Source organism: Aythya ferina (genome assembly GCF_964211825.1).
Source record: "Aythya ferina genome assembly, chromosome: 2".
NCBI classification, from domain to species: domain Eukaryota; kingdom Metazoa; phylum Chordata; class Aves; order Anseriformes; family Anatidae; genus Aythya; species Aythya ferina.
In genome coordinates, this window is record NC_140297.1 from 82,244,049 (window position 1) to 82,270,427 (window position 26,379).

General features: G+C 42.6%; 1 long non-coding RNA gene across 4 annotated transcripts in view; it reads left to right on the plus strand.

The window, feature by feature from the left end:
* Window positions 1-13,133, plus strand: part of LOC311431404 — a 41,504-nt gene extending 28,371 nt beyond the window's left edge. For 3 of the 4 annotated variants that reach the window (XR_014689399.1, XR_014689400.1, XR_014689401.1), the window contains 3 exons: window positions 5,866-5,998; window positions 8,185-8,270; window positions 10,024-10,770. This is a non-coding gene — a long non-coding RNA (uncharacterized lncRNA). Of the gene's footprint in view, window positions 1-5,865; window positions 5,999-8,184; window positions 8,271-10,023; window positions 10,771-12,842 lie in introns of those variants that run through there. The other variant, XR_014689398.1, reaches the window with a different exon arrangement.
* The last annotated feature ends 13,246 nt before the right edge of the window (window positions 13,134-26,379 follow it).

The window sequence follows — 26,379 nt, forward strand, 5'->3', positions numbered from 1 at the left end:
GTTGATGCCTTGGCTCAATGCAATGCTTGCGCAGAGCTCTGTATCTTCAGTTTGGAGAACTTGTTCTGTCTGCTCCATCTTCTTCCTGCTGGAGATGTCTCCTGAATTCCTGGGGACAGATCTGGATTTAACAGCTAGTCACAAAAACACTTTGCATTTCTAAGCCCATTTAACCTGCTTTTCTTCGTATTTTAGGAAAGCTCTGGGGACTGGTCATAGTGCAGAGAGAACACAATTTTGGGAAGAGTGAGGGGTGCACCTCTTAGTTTCATCTTGTGTCTCCTCCAAATAACAGCAGCCAGGCACACGTTGGCTCTCCTTCCCTTTTGCAAGAGTAGGTGTTTTCACATTTTCCAGTGCTGAACAGTGTGGGGTGTCCCTGGAAATGAAAAGTGTCAGCCTGACCTTGCTTTTCCTGTGCCAGTGCTTCAGTTCTTCTTGAAAGCACAGCTCGCCATGTGTAGACCTGGGAGATGTGCTTTGGGGCTGAATTTCTGAAGCTCCACGTGTCGCTTTGCTGGTGCTAATGCTGGAAAGGAGCAGTCAGGCTCCATTTTGTTCATAAAACACGGTGCAGATTGCCCACCAGTCATGCACAGACATGATTTATCATGGAATCAAGCAGCTCCATGAGCTGCAGACCCAGTGAAACCTGGTTTCCTGTGTATTTGTGTCTTTAGGGTATACTCCTGTCTCACGAGAGCCAAGCTGATCCTGCTACCTTTCATGCAGTCACCTTGCCAATTTCCTCTATTCAGATGTCTGTTTTCACAGAGCCTGTGGGAACTTTGTGTCCCAGCATCATTTGCCCCTCTGTCAAACTTGGTTGAAATTGGAAAACAGGTTGAAAAATTATAGGGAGTCACAGACGCACATGCCTTAAACATCCAGCGCGTGCATGATTCATCCCATTAATTTTTATACGTGGTGCTGAAAGATCTCATAGAAGTGCAGATCCAAATAGTTCCCAAATGCCCCAGTGAGCATGGAAGGACAAGTGGAAGATGCGAAAAAACACGTTGCTGTGGCAAGCAGGCACAGGAGGGCTGCTGGGGGCGTCTGCCAGGCTGGAGCTGGGTGCTGTGGGCTGTATGGCCCCGTGCATCAGGCACGGGATGGAGCTGGTGAGCAGTCACTGGAGGGGACCCTGGGCAGGCAGGCGGATAGGGCATGGTGTGAAATCCGCTCACCCTCTCCATGAGGGATGCCGACTTTCAGGGAAAGAGGCTTGTCTGCTTGTGGGAGCAAACACTTGCTTTTTGGAGTCCCATTCATCTTCCCAGCATGGGAAACCATTTCGTAAAGGAGAGAGGTTGCCTAATCATGCTCTGGTGTTTTCCTTTGTCCGCTTATCTGACATTTCCTAGCCATTGATGGATAAGTAAAATCTTCCCGTCGTGACGCTGTGAAATCCTACGTACGCAGGCTGGTATGCAGAGCTGACACAACACGAGCTTGCCGTGCTGGGGCGATGTTAATGTGCCTTAATGACAGAAAGCTCCAGCAGCAAGGTGCAGCACAACCTTTTCCACCCATGAAGGTGCTGAATGGAAGTCTAAAGAATTCTCACTGCCATCTAGATCTTCTTTCTCATCTCTTACACACTGATAGTTAAATAAGATCCTGTTAATGACCTTTTGTTAAAACATTTTTATTACAGTCTTCCTTGTCTTCTCTTTCTCTCTCTCTCTCCCTTTTTTCTTTCTTTCTTTCTTTCTTTCTTTCTTTCTTTCTTTCTTTCTTTCTTTCTTTCTTTCTTTCTTTCTTTCTTTCTTTCTTTCTTTCTTTCTTTCTTTCTTTCTTTCTTTCTTTCTTTCTTTCTTTCTTTCTTTCTTTCTTTCTTTCTTTCTTTTCCCATTTAAAACTGTATCTGACTGTGGTCTGTGTGAAGTTGTATAAAATAAGAGTTCTGTAAGGACTGAAGTTTATCTTGTTTACCAACTTCTTATAAACCTAACATATTTAATTATAATTAAGCTTTTTTTTTTTTTTTTTTAATCACATTTGTGGAGGAAAAAAAAAGGAAAGGCATGTTTCCAGGTAGAGTAGCAGAATATTTAATATGTATTTGTTCCATAAAACTTTGCTGTGAAATAGAATCACCTCTCAAGGCATTTAGTTAATTGTTGTTGTTTAGCATCCATATTCCTGCACCAAGTAGGTGCCCCAAAGGAGTTGGGCTTCTTTTGTGCTAAGTGCAATACAGATACACAGTGAGAGGCAGATCGAGACACAAACACATTACAGCGTAAGTATCATGTTAGTAATTGGGCATGCATTCTCTGTAATTTTAAAAGCACCTCATCTTATGGTGTTGTGATGGGTTCAGGGACGACCCTTCCCCAGGTAATTCCACAAGTAAAATGAGAGTTTAGGTGTGTTGGTATTTTACTGGAGAAGTGATTCAAAGCTGTAAGTTAGAGCACCCCAGTAGCATTTCTGTCCCCTTCTGTGTCGGTGCAATGTAGAGTTTTATCCTTCCTCTAGATGCAGTAGCATCTAAGGGTGCTTGCTCTTTGAAAATTGCAGGGGAAAATTAAAGTTTCTGCATTCAGACTGCGTAGTGGTCAAGACTATTCACATTGTTGGGTGAAGAAATTAATTTTGCGAATCTTTTATGTATGGTAACTTATAAACTAGGATCTCATTTTTGATGGTACTTTTTTGCAATGTACTTTTTGCAGTATTAAAAATCATAGGGCATCCCGGGGATTTTACTAAACTTTCTCAAACACTAAGTCCCATGAAAAATTTAATGGATTGTGTGATCTTGTATTTGATAGCATGTCCTGGGACTTTTATAAAGATCTCTACAGCAGTCTAATCATTTAAACTCAATTTCAATAATGTTATATATTTACTTTTCCAAGTGAAATGTGCTGTTCCCTATAAAGTCTCTGTAACAATTTACATCTGTTAATTTGAACTAGTTTAAAGTTACAGTTTTACTCTGATCAGATGATTTTCTAATAATGTGATTATTTCTTAATAATTGCATTTGAAAGACAATTTGAAACAACTAAAACATTGTTCTTAGTAGTCTTCTGGAAAAAGTAATTATAACAAAAAATGGTACATGTACTTTATTGTCTTACACTGTAAAACCTTGCTATTTTTTGCTGCTTTTCCAGTAGTTTGTAGTTGATAGTGTTCCCATCTGAACATTTGCACCCAGCTTCTTCATTATGGACTTTTTTTTTTTTTTTAATTTTAATTTATTTTTATTTTGCCTTTATCAACATGGTTTTTCACAGCAGCCAATGTGTCACATAACTTCTCTTATGAGCCTCCTGAAGTCCTGGGGGTCAGCCTGCAAAGTGAAAAATGCAGAGATCTAGGAATGGCTCAGCCAGCTGAAAGTTACGGGAAGGGAAAGGCTCCAGTTTCACTGAAGGAAAAAAAAAAAAAAAAAAAGAGAAGAAGAAGAATGGCTCCTTTCAATGCAGACGGAGGCAGTCTGGCTGAGAGTCAGGGAGGTTTAAAAATCCAAGAGGTCCAATAACTGAAAATCTGTATAGATTCAAAGCAATATTTTAAATACCGCACAAGTGCAGATAAAAAAAAAAAAAAGAAAAAAAATGTGATGGTTTTTCCGTCCTCCTGGTGCACATAGCCAACCACATACCAAAACTAGTCACTATTTCTTCCCCACAAACCCTGAGCGCATGTGGCTAAGGCCAGTCCATGTTGTCAAAGGATGTGGGTGAAGACCTCCTGTTGGAATAACTCTTCTTATCACTTTTCAGTGGTATGATGGCAGATTGTTCCCAACCAAAAACCCACAAGAAGGTCCTCTTATTATTTTGGTGAAATATGAGTGTTGCTGTTGTCCTAGTAGTGGTGCTGAGCTGGTGATCCAGCAGCGATGCTGCCATTCGCATCTCAGGTGGTGTTACTTCTGCTGATGAGGCTCCAGTTCGTGATGCCCATTTCACAACAACAACAAAAAAAAGACACACAAAGCAAGAGCCATCGGTTCTGGAGAACCTGGTTGTGGGTTTATACTGAGAAGCTGCCTCTCCTTCTCCTCCCTCTCCCTCCTTCTCCTTGGGTCTCTTTTTCCCTGTCTGTTTGCCTTCCTTTCTCTCCTTTTACTGCTCCTATTCACTGTTCCAGCTTCTCCCCGTAGTTCCAGACAGGCTCCAAAGTCTTGTATGAAAACACGGGGAGAGGGCAAATGATCAGTGAATAAAGCACTGAGGACTTACCTCTTAGAGCCTGTTATACTGTCAGCTCAAAGTTAAAGTGCAATAAATCTGGCGGTCTCACGTTGGTCCCCTGTGTGCTGCAGTCCACCTCATAAAACTACTACATAATTAAGTACAGTGCAGCACAATTGGCAGTCTCTGCTCAGCGAAGGCCCAGCAGCGAGCATATAAACCTGCTGCCGGTCCCCAAAGATGGATGCTTGAGGTGATGGGGAGGTGGGGGAAGGTGCTGCCTGCCAGCGCAGCCCCCCTGCCTTCCTGTGAGGAGGGGGCAGCTCAGCCTTCCCACCACTGGTACGGCACCTGAGTGTGAGTATTTAAGCAGGGGAGAGGAGAGTAGGCAGCAAAGGTGATGCTGTGGGGGGAGCAAGAGCAGCTGTGCAAAGGTGGCCACAAGGGAGTCAAGGCAGCACCTGCTGCAGAGGCTGGGGCAGCCTGCGGGAGCAGGATGGGGGAGAAATGGGCAGCCCAGAGAAAAAGGAGGCAGACTGGCAACAGGTCTCCATCCTGCATCTTCTTTTGCTTCCTTGGTTGCCTTGGTTCCTGACATCAGGCTGTGAATGTTCTGAATGTCAAATTCTGCTAAGAAAGCAGTTTTCCTGCTCTGTAGGGATGTTGCCCAGATGTAGATGTACGGATGAGATGTATACTGCCCAGACTGCCTGATGCCCCCCTCATGCTCTGCACCTTGGGTATCTAAAGCTTGTGCTGCTCTGTGGAAAGGCAGGGAGCTGCAAAATCTCTCCATTTATGGAATTAGCACCCAGCTTTTTAACAGCAGGACACTTGTGACTGCGCAGGGCAGAGATGTGTGTTGCTTATGGTAGTGAGCTAAACCTCCTTTTAAGAAATGAAAAAGAAAAAAAAAAAAAAAAAAGAAGGGGAAAAAGGAAAGAGAAGTGTTTAATCACCAGTTAGGCAGCTAGCTCCAGCAGCAAGACTGGCCCTATCCTGCTGGTGCCCTCTAGTGCTTTGCTCCCCAGCTGCAGGAATGATTTTCGAGCTGTAACTGCACATTTTGGGTCAGCAGAGGCTTGGGAGGAAATCCCCCCGTACAAATAATCCTCAGTTTTCATTTGTGTTCGTGGTACTGCTGGTTTTTCTCTCTGGCATTTTTGCGGCCTGCTGCATGCAGATGTGTACTTTGCCCAGGTCTGTGCACATGTGGTGTTTCTGCTGTTTTGGGGAAGGACTGGTTTTATTTTATGCACTTGCACTGTGTGTGACTGGCTGGTCCTGTTATACCCCATGCCACAGCTGAACAGTATTTTCCAGGCTATAAGCTGAGCTGCCAGTTCTCTCTGCCTCCCTACAAAAAGAAGGTTTAAGATTAGCTTGTCTGCTCTGTGGAAAGCTGCTTGTCACAGTGCCGTCTGTTGGTGTCCCATTAATGTACCCTTTTGGAGAGAAGGTGCCCTACATACAGACCTCATCTGTGTGTGCAGCTGAAATCAAGGAGATTTCTTGTCCTCATGCAATCAGCATGCAATACCTCTAGAAAGTCCTGGAATATCTCTGAGAGCCTTAAATTCCACATGGACAAAATTCCCAGATGAAAAAAAGGGGGATGTGTTTGGGTAAATCCAAGAACATACCTAAATAGTAATATCTGGAGGCTCTACAACTTATTTCTTTATTTTTTATTTTTATTTTTTAGAAGTTCCCTCCATGAAAGTCCTCATTTCTTATGGAAGGTCTCATTATCCCAGTGGAGATGGTGTACCCCAGCCAGCTGCAGGCAGAAGAGAGCATGCATGGATGCTGTTTCTCAGAGAAATCTGCTAGGAGAGGTAAGACGAACGTGTGAAGAAAGATGATACTAAGGTTACATATTTTGGGGATGAGAAATGAAGGCTCAAAACCCTTTGAAGAGAATTTTCCATGATTACTTATGGCACAAAAATTTGTCTAAAGAATCTTGTCCATGAAATTGGCACATGAGGTGGGATTTGTTCTTGCTCCTCTTAGTTATGATGTTGCTTTTAGCCTGTTTCATTTGCAGATGTCCAAACTCTCTACGAAACTGATTTCAACATAACTAGCCCTGTTTTTTTTTTTTCTTGTTTTTTTTTTTTTTTTTTTTTTTTTAATTTTTTTTATTTTTTATATATATTTTTTTTCATGAAATAAAAGTATGGATAGACCTGAAACACTTCAGAGAACTTGATCTGTAAATTCTCAGCCCTGTGATGTGAAATGAATGATTTCAGATCTCCATGCAGACTTCATGGGTGGACCTTATTTCAGTAGATGGAACTGACTTACACCCCAAATATAAAAAGCCCTAATGCCGAGAGGTGCAAGATCTGCGCAGAGAGCCAGACCCCAAATGTATGCCAGAATAACAGACAGAAGCTAGGCCATTAGCCTTTTGGTTCTTTCAAGCAGTTTTATTCCTCCAGTTTTTAAAGAAGAAGCAGAAGTTAATGAACTGTTTTTTCCAGAAAGCAAACTTTTTGGTCAAAGTCACTTTGGGTATTTGGGGAAAAGTATTTTGAATGATCCAGTGGTGGATTTCAGCTGTAAAGCTCTCTGAAGTTGTCTTCTGCCAGTTTGTCTGCCAGAAGACAAGTTGCCCAGGTGGTGCTGTGGACAGACTGCCACTCTTTATTTGTAACACCCACCTCTGCTATTATTACTGTCATGAGTTGTGACTGGTGGTTCTTGTCTCTTCTTGCAAACTTTTTTTTTTTTTTTTTTCTTTTTTTTTTTTTTTTTGTGAGCTGGAACACAGCTTCTAGTTCTGCTTTGAGTCAGCAGTGGGAGCAAAGGGGCTGGATGGTGTTGGACGCCAGCAGCCCGTGCTCCTTCAGGGTACCACTGACACCACCACAGGTATGAAGTGACAATACTTTTCGAGACTGTGGGGCTCGTTTTGCCCAGCAGGAGGTGCCAGAATGGAAGTACTTTACTGCCAGAGTCCTGGATTTGGTCAGCTGAAAGCAAATGCAGGTGGGTGGGGAAGTAAGAGTTTTTCCAGATTGCCCTGAGACAGCATGAAGCCTGATTATGGCTAGCAAGATCACATCACAGTATCAGAGTAGAAGTTTTTATCTGCCAAATTACGATAGACTCATGGAGTTCTTGGGTGACATATTCAAACTTGGGCTGCTGAAGCAAAGTTACCTGCTATCTGAAGCCACAGCACTTGAAATTTAGGGCTGGAGCTAAGGCTCCTTCTGCTGGCTTCAGGCCCCTTGGGTAGCAAAGAGTAATTTTAGTTCGTGTCAAAGAAAATGAATGACTCTTTGCCCTGCAGAGGTGACAGCTTTGGGGTTTTCTGCACTGCCCCTCTGCCATGTCACAGAGGGCCTTGCTGTGGGAAAGGACTTATAGCAGAGGGTGCCCCAGGAAATCGGGGGCCAGGTACCCCTTGGCCCCAGGAAACCCTTGCTGCTGGTGTGGGCTGAGCAATAGGCTGTTCTGTTTTGTGTCAGAAGACTGCCCTGGCAGCCACAATAAAAGTATACACACGTATGTCTGTACTGAGCAACCCAGCCCTTGGTGTCCATCAGGATTTACGCTTCATCTGTGTTATGGATTAAGGTAAAAAAAATCAGGCTAAACCATAACATATATTAACTGTATATCCGGGCACTTTAATCTGGGGAGAAAGTTCCTTGTTCTGGGTAGTGCAATTGTCTCTGAGAGTGAATTCCTGAGATGTTACTCCTGAATAAAACCCTGTGGAGAAGTGCCCTGGAGATAATCAGTTGCAGCTCTCCTGTCACTCATGGGACTGAGAGTCTGTTGTGGATGGATGGAGCTGACTCCACCAGCTTGTAGTTGCCTGTATTAATCACATGTTGGGCCAGAGTATGAGAGCACTGCCTGTAATGGGTCTAAAATGTTACTGGGTGTAGAGCTGAGTTTTTCTGTGATCCAGACCTATTGAAGTTTGACTCTACACAACAACTCAGATACCCATTCACTTCTCCTGCAGCCATTTTATTCCTACTTTTTATAATAATTCCAGGATTTTCTGGAAAATGCCTCCAAAATGGTGGTAATGTCCCACCGAGACAAACAAGAGCCCACTCATTGGAGCAAGATACAGAAGAGGTGAGTATTCTTTTAAAAGCAGGTTTAAAGCCATTCTCCCCCAGCTCCCATTCCCATTCCTCTTGGACAGATGTCCATCTGGCTACCCAATGCATCACAGCCTTTCTTGGCCACAGCAGGAGGTACCCGGGGAGGCTGGGCAGCGCTTGCTGGTGGGGAACCTGCTGTCCGCAAGCCAGTGGTGGAGCCTGACACCTCTGCAGCCATAAAAGCTGGGAATTTTAACCCACAGCCAAGGATTACAGACCCCAGCAGCCAGGCATCGGCAGGACGCCACCTTAATGTTGCCATGCTGGGCACTGGGGTTTTAATGCCTAACTGTGAATTTCCTACCTCGTCTTTCTGCATGCACACACACACTTTTTCTTTTTTGGAGGGGCTCTCTTGCTACATTAGCTTTCTTGCAATGCGTTTTTTGTTGTGTGAATACTGCCGCCCTGTCAGCTTGGCACCGAAATGCCATAAATCTGGTGGTCTCGTGCCTGTCCCCTGTGTACTGCAGTCCACCTCATAAAACTGCTACTTAATTAAGTACGGCGTGGTACAATTGGCAGTCTCTGCTCAGCAGCCAACGCTCAGGTCTGAGCACACACATGTACGCCTGTCGGGCTTGTGCCGAGAGGTGTGGCGAGGGACCTGCTGCTGTTGGAGTGGGGAGGCGTTTCCAAGTAGAGGTGGCTGAGAAAACTCTTTAAAAGTGTAGAAAATGTCTTATAAATTGTTAAAAGCCTACCCCTCTAATCACAGGCCAGGGTTTCTAGGCCAGCTGGGGAGAGGACACCTTTCTTTGAATAAAAGACTTAATATACTCAGAAACGCTTAAGAATTAATTACGATTGATTTGGGAAATGAAAATGAAAGAATGTTAATAAATTGTTAGTACTCAGTGAAAGCAATACCTTAAGGTTACCCAGAGGCCTTGCTTCCATCTATCTCACTCAGGATAAGTAAGAGATCGTTAAATTTTCCATTTTAATTGACCATAGAGCCAATATCTGAAGGAACTTTATAGGCTTTAGTGCATTGTTCCTCCTGCTGATCTTATTCTTTCCTTTTTGTTTGTAAGGATGCAAACTGAGTGGTGGAGAAGTTATGTAGCAAGTCATGGGTACAACTTCATTCTCTTGACTCCTAATGACTCTCTAAACTAGAAAAATGCCTTTATTGATGGCCCATAAATTATAAGCACTTTAATTAGAGCATTGACCCTCACCTCCTTTTAACACATTTTACCTTCCATATCAGTAGTGTGGCCATTGCTGTGATGCCAGGGCTCTCTCTTGTGTTGGCTTATAACAAATCTCTGCAGTCTCTTTTGTAGGCAGAGCCACACTTGCTGCCTCCATGCTCTCCCCATGAGTCAGCCTGGATCCATCCACACACCACTCAGGACAGGCAGGCAGCACACATGCAAGCCCAGCGTAGATTGGGTTGGAGCTTGCAGAATTTGGCTGGCTAGAAACAGTGTTGGAGAGGGTATAGGTCTTTGTGAGTGGCCCTGTTGACTGGGTTCGTGAGCTGGCAAGCGTTGGCATTGACTTCATATGGATATTTAGAAACCCCGCATTTGGAGACCAAATTTGGATCTGCTCCTTTTGACTGAGCACAACCATTATTGCAGTTAAAACATTGCTACTATTAAAATAATAAGCTCTGAATAGTTATAATATTGACTTGTTCTTTCCTTGTTAGTGACGCATGATGACTGAATAACTGATGAAATGTGATGCTCACCACAAGCTTTATTTTTCAGACCCCAAAGTTCCACATCTCCTCAGTCACGAATGCTGTATTGCCAGGGCATGGGCTGTGCCCATCCTGGTAGGCTCAGAGCTGTGGTGGGTTGTGAAAATCAAGAGCAAACAGCGAGGAAAGACAAGTCTTGTCAGTCTGGAGAACGAGTTGGTTGAACCACCAAGCCCCGGATGTATGGCAGCGGAAGCAACATTGGAATTGTGTCTTGCTGTGAGTTCAGCTTCTTTTCCAGACCCTTTTCCGTTCACATGAAAGCCCTTCAGACTCAATGGGGATTTTGCTCTAACAATAACAACAGACTTATTCCCAAAGTCACTGGCATGGGAATTTTATTTAGTAACAGCTTTATTCTTTGTGAGGTCTCCAAGGAAGGCAATTGTTTTCTTCTGTCTGATGTTGGAGATGGAGATCTAGGGACAGGTGGTGGATTTCCTTCGCCTTCTGGTCTTGGTGGTTGAGGGAAAGATCAAGGCCATTATTTTCCTTTCACTCTAGTGTCAGTGCAAATGCATCCAGAGCTTACTGAGTACACAAAAATTATTAGTTTTCAGTGTTTGTTCAAATGGATGCTATTCAAAACAATCTGTACCAGCAAAAGCAAATAATACCCAGTATGGATATTCTATAAAACCAAAGGAAAAAGAAGAAATCCTCTAATTCACAGAACATGGTTTTGCACGTTGTCTGAAAGCTATTATAATTTTACAGTTATTTACGCATAATAAATCTAGAGTTGGAAGAGAAACTCAAGGCCAGCAAGGTATTTGCCATCAGACTAGAGTGCACAGCAGCTCAAGGCAGTTGCTCAGAGCTGTTCACGTTCCCCTTGTGCTGCACTGCACTGGTGCAACGCCAGCGAGAGCACCTTTCCCTCAGATGTTGGAGGAGTGGGGAGGAACAAGGAACAAGTAGCACGTCTGCCAGCACTAAAGAGGTAAACCGACACCGGAACTCAGCCTTTCTGTAAAATAACTCTTGCTAATATCATCATGTGTTACAGAGATTGAAAATCAGATTAAGGTAATTGAGAGTAGTCAGGCAGCATAGCAGTGTGTGCAAAGAGTTTAGTAAAAAAAAGTTGTAAGGAAAATATGGTTGTTAGGGTTTGGTTTGCCTTTCCATTAGAAAGGAAAAATGAAACTAAAAGGTGGTTTTATGCTATACTCTCCTGTGGCTGTAAGTATACAGGAAACGACCCAGCTGATTAGGCCAGATGGCAAGGATGAAAACCGGTGTGCAGACACTGCAGAGCAAATACTGGAATTATGAAAATGGTGATGCTGTATTTTGCCACATAACACGCATCCTTCTCAGCTGGACCCCAGGCACCTTGTGCCAGTTACTGTGACGCTGACGAGATGCCAGCACCCCATGCAAGCCAAAAGCCATGGGGCAGGCGTGGGTGCGATGGTTCCTGGGATGAGCAGTCACTCAGGCCTGATCATGCAGGGGGAGGCGCAGAGCCCAGGAGGTGGCTGGTGATGCTCTGCCAGCCAGTTCTGGGCTCTGGGATGGTCACACAAGGAAAATGCCTGTGCTACCTCCTGCGGGCGGTGGCTGAGGGTTTGGCTGGGTTTCAGTGGCGAAGCACTGACATTTGCTGGAAAATATGCTTCTAAATGTGAGACGTTCTCCTAAACTTTCTTCTGGCTTAAGATTTCTGCTGCTTCCAGAAACACTGTTTCTGCCTCAAAAAGGCCTAGCAAATGCTTTGTGAATAGCTCAGATGACAGAATATCATCATCGTTTTCTTTCCCTTCAGTATTGGGCCCTATCATGTGAGGAACTCTGCCAGCATAGAGGTAGGCAGCATCCTTCCCTTGCAATTTGGTTACAAAAATTGGTATCTAATTATGTGGGCCCGGCGTGCCCCATCAGTCTCCGATTTGGCCAAGCTCCCAATGGATGCCTGCCCTAGGTTGGCTGCTCCCACGCGCCCGCCAGTGTGGGTGGATAAATGACTCAGATAAAATTTGACTGACTGGTAGAAACCTGGTCTGGGGGTAATTCAAGACAGGGACTTGGGGGAGTCTGTTGTGTTATCAAACCTGGGCAGATATGGCAAACAGCTTTGTGAGAGTGCTCTTTCACCAGCTTGCTAATATCCTGGCCAGAATTCAGTACTCACTGATCTCATAGTTTGTTACCTGAGATTAATCTTTATTTTGGAAAAAGTCTGTGAAAAAGAAGGTATCTCTTTGTAGCGCTGTATAGGAAAAAAATAATTTAACCTCAGGAGCTAGATCTTCTACTGGCAGATGTCAGCATGAGTCCATTGTCCTAAATCATTATTATTATGACCTGGTATGTCTGAGATATGAAACAAGATTTTGTTGTTAAATGGAAAATGTTGAAGTCAGTGGCAGAAGTCTTGTTGAAAAAAAAAAAAAGTCACAACAAAAAAACCCAAAACACATGTTCCAATTTACAGGTCAGTTGATATCCTCCCCCGAGGCTGCCTTAATTTCTAGTTTGGGCATGTCAATAAATCAATGCCACAAGCCATCAGTGAGGCAGTATCCAGCAAAGCAGCTGCCATATGAACACCACGCTCAGAATCCAAGTATGTATATAGCCAAAAATCTCTCAGTACGTTTTCTTACTTCATTAGTTTCTGTTTTGCATAAAAATAGCTGTCATTTCTGCAATGAATAATCATGTCTGCCTTGAGATAGATATGTCTACGTGATAAGTTTGTTAAATCATAATGAGAGGAAATAAGTTCCTGTGTGGAACCTTTAATGCAATTCTGTTATGGTACTTTTTCTTGTTAATAGATGTCCTTTAAGCACGATTTTTTGTGCTTGTTATACGTAGGTGAAGAAGCAGTTGATAAAACAACAACATCGTTTAAAAAAAAAAAAAAAGTGATGACTTTATGCTTACACATCCCAGGATAATATCACAGCTATGATTAATAGAGGGTTGTAACACAAATAAGACTATGGAGACTTTCTGCCTCATGCTGTGTACATTTTTCACTGCTGTGCAGTGGCTATAAAATGCTCTCTTATGGGATCCTTAAGGTTTGATTTTCCTCTACTTTGGGTTATGAGATGAATGCACTTGAGCAGGTGAATTCAAGTCATTACCATGTCTGGACTCCTGCTGTCCATTCAATCTGCAGCATTGCAAATGACTGCACGATCTGCAAGGCCAGGAGAGCTGTGACTTGGTTATGCTGGAAAGAAGGGATCTGGGAAAGGATGTTCTCCCAGTGCACCCCAAAGTGCACCCTGAAACCTTGCTCCAAGAAGATAAAAATGTCAGGAAGACAGGAAGATGGGTGACAAAAGCATCAGAATTTCTTCAGCCTTCAAAGACCAGCACAATACCTTCTCAGATCTCTGAAAACATCTGTAACTTTTGAAATCCGAAGTGGTCAGGATCAAAAAAGGTATTATGGGTACTGACTGCCTGAAACCTATCATGCTGGACACTTCCTGCAGAGGTTAAACTAAACAAGTAGTTCCCGGAGCAGAGGAACTAACACCACCCGGTTTCCTCCAACCTGTCTCACAAGATCTCTTCCTCCTCTGGATTCTCTGTCTCAGACAGAAAAAGCACATGGTAAGGCTTGTATCTTAGGGGAGACATAAAGAACAACAAATGATTTCTCTTCCTGGTCACCAAGGTGCAAAAAATAAATCTTGATGTATCGGAGACTGCGACCCTCTCTGTCAAATCTGGCTGAGACGAGTAATGAGAGTTGCCAGTGGGGAACAGAAAGAGACAAACGCAGCATGACTGTATAGACCTTGTTTCCTTAGGAAACTGGGCTCAAAACAAACTGCACAAATCTGGTATATTTATAGTGAAAGAGGTGGGGGGCTTTCCTTTCCAGAGGAAATGGACTGCTTTCCTGGGCCTGATCCTCACATTACTGGAAACTATTTCAGTTCACACTGACTGCAGATCCTGTCCTGCTCTTCCCGATCCAGGAACCTGTATAAGTTCTGGAAGAAGTTAGCAGTGCCTGTAGCACCACCAGAAGATACCTCAGGTGCTCCAGAGTAACATTTATTTCTGTATTAATACTATGCCTAAGGTATGTATAGGATATTTATGATGTATACAAGAGTCAGTCAACTGAGCTGAAAATCAGGGAAAGAGAAAGGATCATACTGAAGACAAGTTACCTCAGCTCCAGTTCTATCCCATGCTACAACTTAGCAGACAGACTACACTGCCAAGTACAAATTCGTACCTTTTTGGTGGCATGGTGGTAGCTCCCTGCAAGAGTGTTTGGTTCTCCTTGGTGGGAGGAAATGTAGGAAGAGGAGGGCAAGATTGAGGCAAATTCAACCCAAAGTCCCTCTGAGAAAGCAGAGACCAGGCAGACTGTTTCTCCTCTCAGATGTGAAGTTTCCTCCCCAGGGGGAAGGAAGAATTGGGCGAGCTAAAAGAGGCAGTATTGTTAAGCAAGGTAAAACACTTGGAAATCTAGAATTTTTCTGCTCTACCACAAACTTTCCAATCTCTACATACCGCAGATGCAGCCCAACCTCTCAGGAAGCCAAGACATGTAGATACTGGGATACTGAACACCAAAGACACCTATTAAATCTAGTCTCTGACAATGCAACATTGTTCCCAATTTTAAATTTGTTGGAGTTCCTTTGTATTTTGGGTTCTTGTTTTTAGAATTGGCTGTGGACAGGTTTTCTGCTTTGTACTCAAAATACCCAAACTGGGCTTAAGTTACTAGTTAAACATTATGAAGTGTCTTTTAAAGACCTGTAAAGTACAGAGTTACTTGTTATATAGCAAGGCTTTTGTTATTTGGCCTTTCATCCAGAAGTTTTTGAAAAGCCAAGAACAAAATGTCTTTCCTCATTGATACCCTGATCTTATGTCTACTGATCACAAATGCAGATTAGAGTAAAACTCTCCGCTCTAGCTGGTACTGGGTGTTTCTTGACAGCCCCCTATAGCCAAATACCTAATAGCCTTTTTTTTTTTTTTTTCCTTCTTTTTTCCAGGAGGTGATTCCAAGACTAAAACAAAGCATAGTTTTCAGAGATATTTCTGAATTCAGAGATGTTTGTCAGCCTGATTCCTCTATTACTTCTCCATGAATTCTCACAGCCATACTTTTCTGGCCCTTGTGTGGGGCTGTATGTGAGATAATCTTACCTGATCATTTCAGTTAATTCTAAAACGATCCTGAAGCAAGCTTAACCATAAAACAAAACAAAAAAATTTCTCACAGTTTGCTCTTGCATCTTTGCACTGACTCAAATGGCATGTGCAGGCCTGTCTCTGTGTTTAAAGGTAGCCAATACTGTCCAATCACAGTTTTATGCCCAGAACCAATATACCTCCTTAACAATAATTTTTGAGATTTTCTCCACGAGTCTTGTCCAGTATTTGCTGACTTGAGCCATCAACAGCACAAATGTATTGTGGTGTTCAGTGAATGTCTAAGGTGTTAACCCATCATGGGCTCACTATGTATAGTAGCAGACTACAGCAGAGGAGCTCTTTGTGGTTGTGAGCAAAAGTTAATAGAAGGTGTATCTTCCTCTTCTTTTGGTACTCATTGTTCTTCCTGACACCGACTTTTTGTTGCTTTTCATTAGGATCCATTTAAGAATTAGCAGCCTGATTGCCTTTCTTCGTATAATGTCACGTACGTTATGGCTCAGTGGTGAGGCATGCTGTCTTTCAACAGAAGTGCTAACACATTCTGGGAATGGTGTCATGGAGCTAATTGGACAACTTGCTTTCAGTTGTACTGGATTTTTTAAAGTCAGGTCTGAACACATCTGAGTACAACTCTATAATCAGGATTAAAAGCAAAGGCCTCATCCTTTTCTGGCTTCTACTGGACTAAGTGAAGACAGCATTTGTAGTCAGTGTAGCTGTATGAGTGCAAGTGGATTGTAAGACTCAGTACTTTGAGATTTGTATCAAAGGTGTTTTTAATAGCCTGCAGTTTTCTTGGCATGAACTGCTTTCATGACTCAAGACATACATGGTGGGCTGAATTTATGCTGTGTGCAGTTTCATTCAGGTGGGATTTAATGCGAAACTTGTAAATGTTCACATGCGTATGTACTGGCCTATGCTGTGTAACTGCCACCAGAGCCACATACAGGAATTTCTCTGAATCAAGGTGCTATCTAAGAGTATTAGTGTTGGCAAGGCCAAATACAGAAGCCTTGTACAGTCACTTGTGCAACACATGGCTGGAAACATGCCCTCCACAGCACATCCAGCCTCTTCCATTAAATCCATGTCTGAGTGAGGATGTGATGTACTGCAGTGACCATTAGTGCAGACACGTGTGTGTATCTGTACTCAGACTGGGAGTGGGAATAACAACATGTAGACGATAAAGATGGAGTTTCATTCACAGACAATGGATTTGGAGTCCTTCAATAAAACAGAACACCATGGATAAAAAGGGTATTTAGGAAGTTTCTGTGTATATGGTATTTGTGCTTTTGTCGCTGACTTACTTCCAATAAGATAAATAACAAGGAAATTACAGCATTTTTATAACCAGTACGGTGAAATAGTATTTAAAGAACCTTTTATTTCAACATCAAAGCATACATAAAAGAATAATCCATTCCCAATGGAATAACAAGACAAGACAGGACACTTGCTGTCTTTTAAAGCAAGAGGTTTTTCTTGCCAAGAACCTGAAGAAAGTAGATCTGCTTAAAATGACAAACTGATGCTTTTTGGCCTGTTAGCAAACTAATGCCCTCAATATGAAGAAGAGTCAAATCCTTATTTCTAAAAAGGATAAAGATGAGTGAGGTAAATCACATGGGAAAGGACTAGAAATGCGTAAAGGAATACCAGCATTCAACCAAAGAGGAAACCATAGCAATTTAGGAGCCTGGAATAATTTTCCTCATTAAATCAGCTCCAAATCCCACTGCAATCAGTGCAGAGGGATCCTTCTATTCCTTTCTCCTTCCTGTCCACCACCACTGTTGCATTAAAGTGGGGGCTTTGGGAGGTCTGTACAAGTGTCTTGCAGGCAGCCTGTTGGTGCCAGCAGATTGTGCAGGGTCTCTTTGCACCCACCTCATGTCTGAAGTGGCTTTGGAAGAGTCTCGGATGTAAGGGACAGAGGAAAGTCTGGTCTGGGGGGCTGCCTGTAAATTGGAGAGCGTGGACGTGGACTGGAGGAGTGAGACTTGCATGCTGTGTGCCTTGCAGCCAGGCCGCTGTCTCAAAGGGCCTTTCCTGCAGCAGCCGGCACGTGCAGAATGTCAGCCCCTGCGCTCCTGCGTGCGCATGTGGGCTTCCATCACGGCCCCGGCACTTTGAACAGCCACTTTGTAGACAAGCAGGGAAGAGGTAAATTGAGTGCTTGGGAGGGGGAAGGAGGGTGGGGAGGAAGGAAAAGAAATGTGAGAAAGCCTTAGATGTAGTCCAAGCGTCCATCTGGTGGGTCCTTCTGATGTTCCCTTGCCGAAGCCCTCCCACTGAGCATGTCTCAGAAGGATCCCTCCTTTCTTTCTCTCCTGCCAAAAACTGAGTCAGAGGCGGGTTTTGTTAGAAAAGGGGTCATGAAAGCTTTGTTCAGCCTGCCCCCATAGGGTGTGCGTTTGTTTAGGAGGATATTGAGGCTGTCCGAGAGCTGGTGGTTTGTATTCACACAAAGCTGAGCAGCTTCAGCCTGACTGGGACACCAGCGCCTCTGACACTCATCCAGAAGGTGCCATGCCAGAAAAAGCCCAGGATTGCCCCAAACCCTAAGTGGACTGATGCATCAGGGAGGGTTTTTGTTGCTGATTAGTGTCACCAGTCATATTTCAGGTTGCTCTTTTATTCTGACTTACCCAGGGAGCGGGGGAAGTGCCTACTGTGGACACAGCAGTCAGGCCTCTGACCCACTGCTGCTCCAGGGGAAGAAAAGGCCTCGCAGCGTGCCCACCCATGTCTCAACGGAGCTGGCTGGGGTGGGGAATTCAGGTTTCAGCCCTGCACCTCTTCCTCCTCCTTCCCTAGGTCTCTCTGGAGCCTGCATTTGCAGCTGTGCTGCTCCTGGTCATGTAGGTGGGTTTTGCAAGGTTTTACAAGTGGCTTGAGTGGCTGTCCTTTTTGACCTTTAAAATTTAAAGTTTTTTTTGTTTTGTTTTGTTTTGTTTTGTTTTTTTTTTCTCCAGGGGTGGCGGGGATTACCTTTTGCAGGTGTACATTGGATGGGGTTTTTAATATTTGACACACAGAGGGAAGAATACATGGTGTAACTGACTTCTAAGGGGACATAGTACAAAAGATAAAAGAAAGAGAAATACCAGAATGAAAGCAACTGATTTCCATAAGACTTTCATGGAAGTTTGGGTCATTTAATAGTCAAATATGGGAATAAGAAATAAAGGAATAAGAACGGAAATTTGCTATTCTACTTGTTTTAACAAATACACACAAAGAAAAAAAGTTTATTTTTTTTTCCCATTTTACTTTCAGTTCAGAATTCTTAGGTTCAAATTAAATTTAAACAGATGTGCACCAGCTATTTAGTTTCAAACTCTTGAAGAAAGACCACGTCTGCATTTCCACTGATATAAAGTGACACTCAACCACTATAAAATGAAAGCCATTGTATGATGGAGCTATTTATCTTGCTCATTTAAGATAGAGAAACATTTTAAATGAAAATGTAAACAGGCCATTAAGCCTCACTGAAGGAGGATGCCAAAAAGGTTACTTTTAAAAACATACGCTTGAAATCAGAAAACAGAAAATGAAAAATGAAGCATCGTAGCAGTTAGGACCTCATCCTGGATGGGAGGCAAAATGCAACGCCAGGATGAAGGGAGATACAATAGGATTTCAAGAGAGTCTTGTGTCCAGTAGTTATTTTAAAGACTTGAAAGAAAATACATGGAATTTTATACTATTGAATTGCTGCTGGGAGGTTTCTTTTATTAATACAGTGCTCAGTTTGCTTCTCAGTGAGGGTCTGGACTCAGAAAAGAAACACATGCTCTTTCCTGCGAGTGATGGGAACACAGGGACAGCTCCTCTGCGCTGCTGTAAGTCAAGAATCTCCAGTGATGTCTGTGGAATTAAGCCAGTTTGTATGAGCTGAAGATCTGGCCTAGGGTTTCCAGCCAACTGAATGGCTGCATTTGGGATCCTTTTTTTTTTTTTTTCTTTTCTTTTTCCAGTGCCTAGCAGTGTGCTTGGGTAACTTTGGTGGGCCCTTAGGACACACAGCTTCTGCCACAGCTCAGGTCCAAAGTGGGGCTGGGTGCTGCTGCTGTGCACAGAAAGAGGAGTGGGAAGGGGCTGCATGCGTGCAACAGTGCAACCAACCATTCCACATATACACATATCTTTCCTTCCTTTAGACATTTTCCAACCTTGCTTTGAACTCTTCTAGGCCTGAAAGACTTCCTTGTCTCTCTTTTAACCATGGCATTCCTGCTTCCTCATTATGTCTTCCCTTTAAAGGGAACAGGAACATTTCTAAATGGCTAAGTGAAGTTATTAATTGAGACCTTTCTCTTTCCACTGATCTAAATTGTCTTCTTTATCTCCTTAGTGCTCCAACAGGAATAGCCTCCTTACTGTCCCCTCTGCCAACACTTGAAGCCTTTCTCTGGTCATTTCTTGCTCCAGCTATCACATCTCAGTCTTTAGGCTTGGCCCATTTTGCTCCCAGTCCCTCAGTCTGCTCCAAATCCCTCTGGCAAGCTTGCCACCTCGTGCCATTCATTCCCTGTCTCCCTGGCTCTGTGCTGTCTTCATCTCTTGTTCATGGAGTTATGGAGTTCAAACACCTCTGGAGGTGTTTGAACTCCATAAGCCCTTCACATTTCATACCTTACCTAAAATAGTGCTTTTATTTCTGCTCTGTTCCTTCCTGCCCTTGGTGATCTGCCGTGACTGCTCCTTTTGTCTGCTTCTCCCACTCCTGCCTAGGGGCCCCTTTCCATGCTGCCATCTGATTAATGTGTGTCAGTGCCCTCCATTTCCTTCTCCAAATCACTTCTTGAAAGCCCACCTATTCCATGAAATGTAACCACCTGAAAGTTACCTCTTTGGGTCTGGCAAGAAGCAATTCCATCTTATTTGATGGCGTGAAGCCATCAAAACCATTACAACCATTGCTTTCATGCTTGATATGATCACTGATCCCTCTTCTGCTGCAATACCAAGCCCTTGCAGTACTGATTTTCACCTGTGCCATATACACCTTCCAAGCCATTGGGAAACAGAAGAAAAATGTCTTGATGGCTTCTCCATTCCCCTAATTTCCTGGGCTTACAGGGGGAGGAGTGGCTGTGGCTGGGTCACTGAGCCTGCTCTGTGCCTTGTAGGCCATCACCCCAACTGCCATCATCTCTTCCCATCCTCTACTTCTCTTCTGGGCGTGCTAGCTGCACTCCATGGTGGACAAGTTTAAAGGGTGTGAAGTCTTTCCACCACGGAGGCTGTGTGCCAAACAGGCATTTCCCTGTTGCGGAGGAATTCCCAGATGGACCAAGATGGGGACTGGGTCTTTGGGCCAAGGTATGGCTTTTGATTTTTGCTAAGTATTGTGTTTCTCTAAGGGCAACAGGCAAAGTCTCAGTGTTTTATAAACACTGTTAACTCTAATAACTCAGTAATAATAATGCTTTTTTGAATGACTTTATTTTTATGGGTGTAATTATGTTGCACATATTTAATACATTTAATTTAAAGACATCTCTTTGCAAAACTCCTCAAATTAAGTTGCAATTATCCCTTTTCCTATGCAACGGATTATGAGTGTACATTGGATCTAGTCTTATTTTTTTTTTCTTCTCTCTGATCCAGCCAAAGTTTTATAAGCAGTATTTTATTTATATTAAAGCTGTGTCTCATTGATATTATGGGCACTTCAACCTGACAGTGTTTGGGGGTATTTATTTTGGCTGTTGCATCATCACATATTTAGACGAGAGGAAATAGCTATGTGCCTTCTAAATTGCTAACACTAAGGGGAGCACTTAATCTTTAGAATATCTTAACTATAAATCCAACATCAACACGTATGTCAGAAAACACACAAATTCTTTGTGCCTAAATATTCAAGGATCATGATTAATGTTTAATGCAAAACACACACTAAGTGCATGGAAATGGAATGCCAGTTGCTTTAGGTCCCATTAAAGAACTTCAGAACCTACATTTAATGATATTCTTGAAATATCCTCTATATACCTCCTGAGAAATTTGTGATTCGTTACTGCTTGCTTGCTGTAAGCCTCCTAGTGTCAAGCACTGTGCCTTTTCTTCCAGTTTCTGGGCTGTGAGTCAAAATTGCCCCCGAGACAGTGAACATGGGGAGGGAGACCGCAAGTAAAAAGAAAGGATTGTGCCTTGCCTACGGCTCATGCCTAGCTGAATCAATGAAGGGGATGCAAGGGGGGGTACACAAGTGGCAGGAAAAATGGACCACTATCCTGACCCTTAGATGTGGTAAAAGGTAAGTCAGGGACTTATGGATCCTAATTCATCAGCCTCTTCTTCCTGCAGCTCCCAAGGCCCCCTCAGAAAGGGTGCTCCTTACTGGTTCCTGTGCCTTATAAAGAGCTGAGACTGCATGGGCAGCCCCATCGTGCTGCCAAGAGGCTGGCCTTGAGGCAACCTGTAGCTCACCTCTGCCCTAGGATTATAGCAATGATGGCTCTTGGACTACAGAAGTTACTAGGTGACATTGCTTTCCCCTGAACAAAGGGTGTTTTGCAAATGATGCTTCAGCAGCTCTTAGAGCTGTACCTTTTTGCATCCAGGAGTATGGCAGTGATTAGTCCTTGAACATGGATGTGCTCCTTAGATTTACTTGTGTTTTGCAATCTTCATTTTCTTCAGGTATCATGCATATGTAATATTCTCTAATATGTGCTGTGTACCGAAGGAGAAGTTCTCATCTCATTCCTAAATGCATTTTACTGGGACTGTATGTAACACCTCTTCAAAGAAAATTGTCCTAATTTTACTGCATTTTTCCCTATACCTCTTATTGACTTGGTAAAACAAAAGTTGCGTCTTCTTATAAAAATGAGGAATTGTGAGTGTTTGGAGTCTTATTACATACCTATTTTAAAATATGCAGTTTCCATGTGGTTTATTTAACTATTTAGCAGTGCAAGATGAAGACTTATATCATTAGCGAAATGCCCAGAGGTTTCAATGAGATGTGAGTTTAGAAGTCTTTGCTGCCCAAGCAGCACTTAGAGACATGTTGTCTCTTCTGAGCGAAGCAGCATTTGTCAGCATCCTGTGGCCATCAACACTGTAACAGGTGTGGGGATGTTTATTCTGTATGAAAATATCTCAGGTTTTTTGGCTTTGTTTTGTTTTGTTATTGTTGTTATTTTGGCTCCTGAGATAACCTCACTGGAGTATCCTATGGATAAGCAGTTGAACATTTTTACTGAGGAGGATATACCTGCCATGCTATATGAGCAAATATGTACAGTGCATTGCTTAGGCTGTAACTTTATTTGTTGATAAATTGGGGAAGGTCTTAACTATGAAGCTGCTAATAGATATGGCAGTTCCACACTTCTGTTACCTCTGCAGTGCTCTTTTATAATTCACTATTTCAGGGAAGCTGCATTTTTAGTCCCCTTTAAATTATGGTAGAATTCATGGGCATTTTTGTGGGGATGCTATAGGCAGACCAAGAATAAAGAATCAAAAGGAACTGGAGGAAACTGTCACCGAATGTCTCTTCAACTCAGGTCAGAAACTCTACGAACATCTTTCCTGGGTTTGGAAGGGAGAGGGCAGTGATGAAACGCAGGCACTATCCTGTTGCAAGCATAAAACTTATGTTCCCTGTCTTTGTCTTTCAGTGCAGTATGCCTACTATTATCCATGATTCACAAAGTGCAAAATCTTTCCTGACCTTGCAAGGAGAATGCTGTGGTTTGTGCGAGAACTATGGAAAGTGAATTAAGAAAATCAGAATTAATTTTGGAAAGGGATGGTGAATATCACCATAAATTAGGACGTTCAGCTACCTGTTTTTACTGTTGCAATTTAAAGACTGATTGCTGTCTTGGTTCAAAACATTTACCTTGGCAAAAGAGAGTTAATGCTTCAGTTTTCTGCTTTATTGGCAAATGTCTTGCAGTTACCACTGCCTACTGTTGGTAAGTATTATACTGGAAAACAAGCAGAAACATTTTGCTCAAGTGTAGCTGTTGCAGCTACAATTTATTTTGATTGTTGTGCACATGTGGACTATTCAAGGAGGAGAGCTGATTTTGGATCCTACCACCACATTATGACTTACTAATGTTATAATTTAGGAACACCAGCGATAGCAACAGTCTTTCTCTCACTCCTCTTGTAGTTTTAGATACTTTCTTGCTTGCTTCCTTGCTTTTTTTTTTTTTTTTGCTTTTTTTTTTTTTTTCTTCTTCTTGTTTGTTTGTTTGTTTTTGAGTTATTTGAGTCTCTTTTTTAGTTTTCTTTTTATGATGGAGGCTTGCAATGGTTCAGTTCTACTCCTGAATACTGCCATGTGCAGTTTTCTGCAGTGTGAGCCATTCTAGGTCCCATGATGAGAAATAATTCATGGAGCATTTAAATTGTTCATCGACCACAGGCATGTGATGAAGAGTGACTTGAGTGAGAAGGTCCCATCTGGGCTGCTGAGCTACACTGGCTGCATGGTCCTGCTCCAGCATTCAGAGCGGCAGGAAGCCCAGCCACTGTGCAGACAGATGAGAAAAAGGTAAGTCAGGCACCTACAGTGAGTTTGCTTCAGCTGACAAATAAATCCAAACTGTTTCTCTCAGTAAGTATTGGGCTAAATAAAGACTGCTGGAATTTAACTTTATTTGAAAAACATGAGACAAAGCAAAGTGTGAAATAATGGTTTCCCATTCCTTCACTTTGCCATCACATAGTTTGTATAGCCTGGGCAGAGATGTCCAATTTAGAGGAAAGGTTGCATTGCTGGTAATGAGTATACACCTCTTACATCTTTTGGCTGTGGTCCTTCAGTATGTCTTGTGTGTCATGGGACTTGATTGTTATGGAGACTCTGCTGCTCCTGTGGGGAAGGACACATGTTTCAATTCAATGTGATCAATACTGCAGAGATTTTCAGTAGACGGGTGCTACTTTAAATAAACAAGCACATGTCTTATATAACATTTACAGAGCCTTTCCTGTTCCCAAGCCTATACAATCACAGTATGAGAACAGGCATGTCTGTGCTCCCTTGCAATTTCCCTTAGAGCTTCTTTTGTCATGGTGCTCGGATTAAACTCAACCAGAGAACCTTAGAAAAAAACTAGAAGACCTTCTTTCAAAACACAGCAGCTTAGCATTACATCTATCCTAAACTATTAGAAACAGTGCTAGCAGTGTGCTTAGTGACAGACTCTTCGTTGACCAAACAAAAGAGCTGTAGTGGGTAGGCAGACTGGATGGGCTACCGGGTATTTGTCTTTATCATTACGCTGTGTTAAAACTGACAAAATGCTTAACCAAACTGGCAAAATTAATACTTTTCCCACTCTAAAATGTGCTGTTGTTGCAGGTTTTTCTGGGCGGTACTGATAAATACAGTTTTTGAGTTAATTTCTCTAGTGTGAGTGTAAATGTTTGGTCTTGGGAAGAGATGCTGTGTGGTTAGCGGGTTTTGCTGTTCAGAATTATGTGGAAAGGCAGCAGTCCAAAGTGGACTATGTAAGTAAAGGAGAGTTTGCTGCTTGCCTGGGTCTCTGATTAGAGGAAGCCCTTGAGGCAGAAATTCTTTGACATTCCTGAAAGAATAATTTACTCACACATTCTATGACCTATGCTGTGCCAAGACTGGCATGGATGGGTAAATAAAATATTTTATGTTTTGAGGCTAGTTAGGTGCAGTATCACTTTCTCTTCTTCTTCTTTTTTTTCTCTCTTTTCTCTCTCTCTCTCTTTTTTTTTTTTTCTTTTTTTTTTTTTTTTTCCTCCAGCAAATCAAATGGTGCTGCCATTCAGTGCCAGAACAGGGCTATCATATGACAGAAGATGTGCACTATCAATTGCATCATTATTGCTTGATGTATAGTGTGTATCTCACAGAACAGAACCTAGCTAGTATGCTAGTCTGATTTCATTATTCCCATCTGATTTTCAGGCCTCAGCATATTCATGCCCTTTTTTTCAGTGGAGGCAGGAGTTGATATTCTAGCCCAGTACAAACAAAGTTGCTCTCACTGAACCACAGCATGCCATATCACCATCTGGAGCGCATTTCTGAGAGAGCAATCAGTGCTGTTGTCTATCACTTTTCTCTACCAGCAGCTGTTTCCTGCCAAGCTCCTTCCCTCCAGCTCTCCACTGCTGCCTGCTCAGTTGGGTCCTCCTAGGCCATACAGGCCACGAGCAGCCACCCTGGGACAGCTGTGTAGCACACAGATAGTTCACTACACAGAGCTGAGCTGTGTATCTGCTCCTGACTTTACCTGGACCCCTGTCACCTGGATTCCAACTTTACTGTATTAAGACTGTAAAATTATTCATGGAAATACACTATTAGTATTCCATGATTTAGTTTTCCCTTGGGAATTCTGCAGGGGAAAAAAATGGTGATAATCCCTGGTTTGTTAGCACCTAGATGGGTAGCTAATGTCTACATAGCTTATGTTTCCTTATGACTTAGAGCACTAGTGTTGAAAAGTACAGGCTGGGAATGTATCTGTAATTTACATCACCTCCACCCTCAGAAAAATGTTCAGTAGAGATATCCTATTCAAAATGCTAAAATTTTTGAAAAAAAAAATTAAAAGAATCACCATTCCACTTATTTCTGATAAAGTACTAAACAGTTTTACCTGTTACACAGAAGTCTCCGTTAAAAGTCATGGTAAAATGAATACTGAAAAGCTTAGTTCTTATACATGCTATGACCATAAGATGGAGATATTGGGCTACAAAAGAAACTAGGTACTTCATTGCCTTACCGTTTTGGTTACTGTGGGCTTATTTGAAGAAAACAATTACGATTATTATTAGCTAAAATTAGTGTTGTGGTAGGGATTAGAGACCAGCCAAACCAGGATGTCAGAGTGCTAGAAATATGAAATTTTGGTTTCAAGTGCAGTGTTAAATGTGAAAATGTGAGCTGCTATTGTAATATTTTCAACAGTGGATTAGGGTGGTCCTTTGTTTCACAAAAATTGTTGAAACATCATACTTCTAAATAGCAGAAGGCACCCTCCTTTCTGATGAGTAGGAAATTATAATATAGCTCTCAAATGCAGTAAAAATATCTTATGGATAACATGATCCATACATACTGTCTATAACATATATTTATTTTCTAATCATTAAGTACATCATCAAAGTCCAAGGTCTAATCAACAATTCACTCTCTGCTAGAGGCCCCAGGTCTGCAATAACAGAG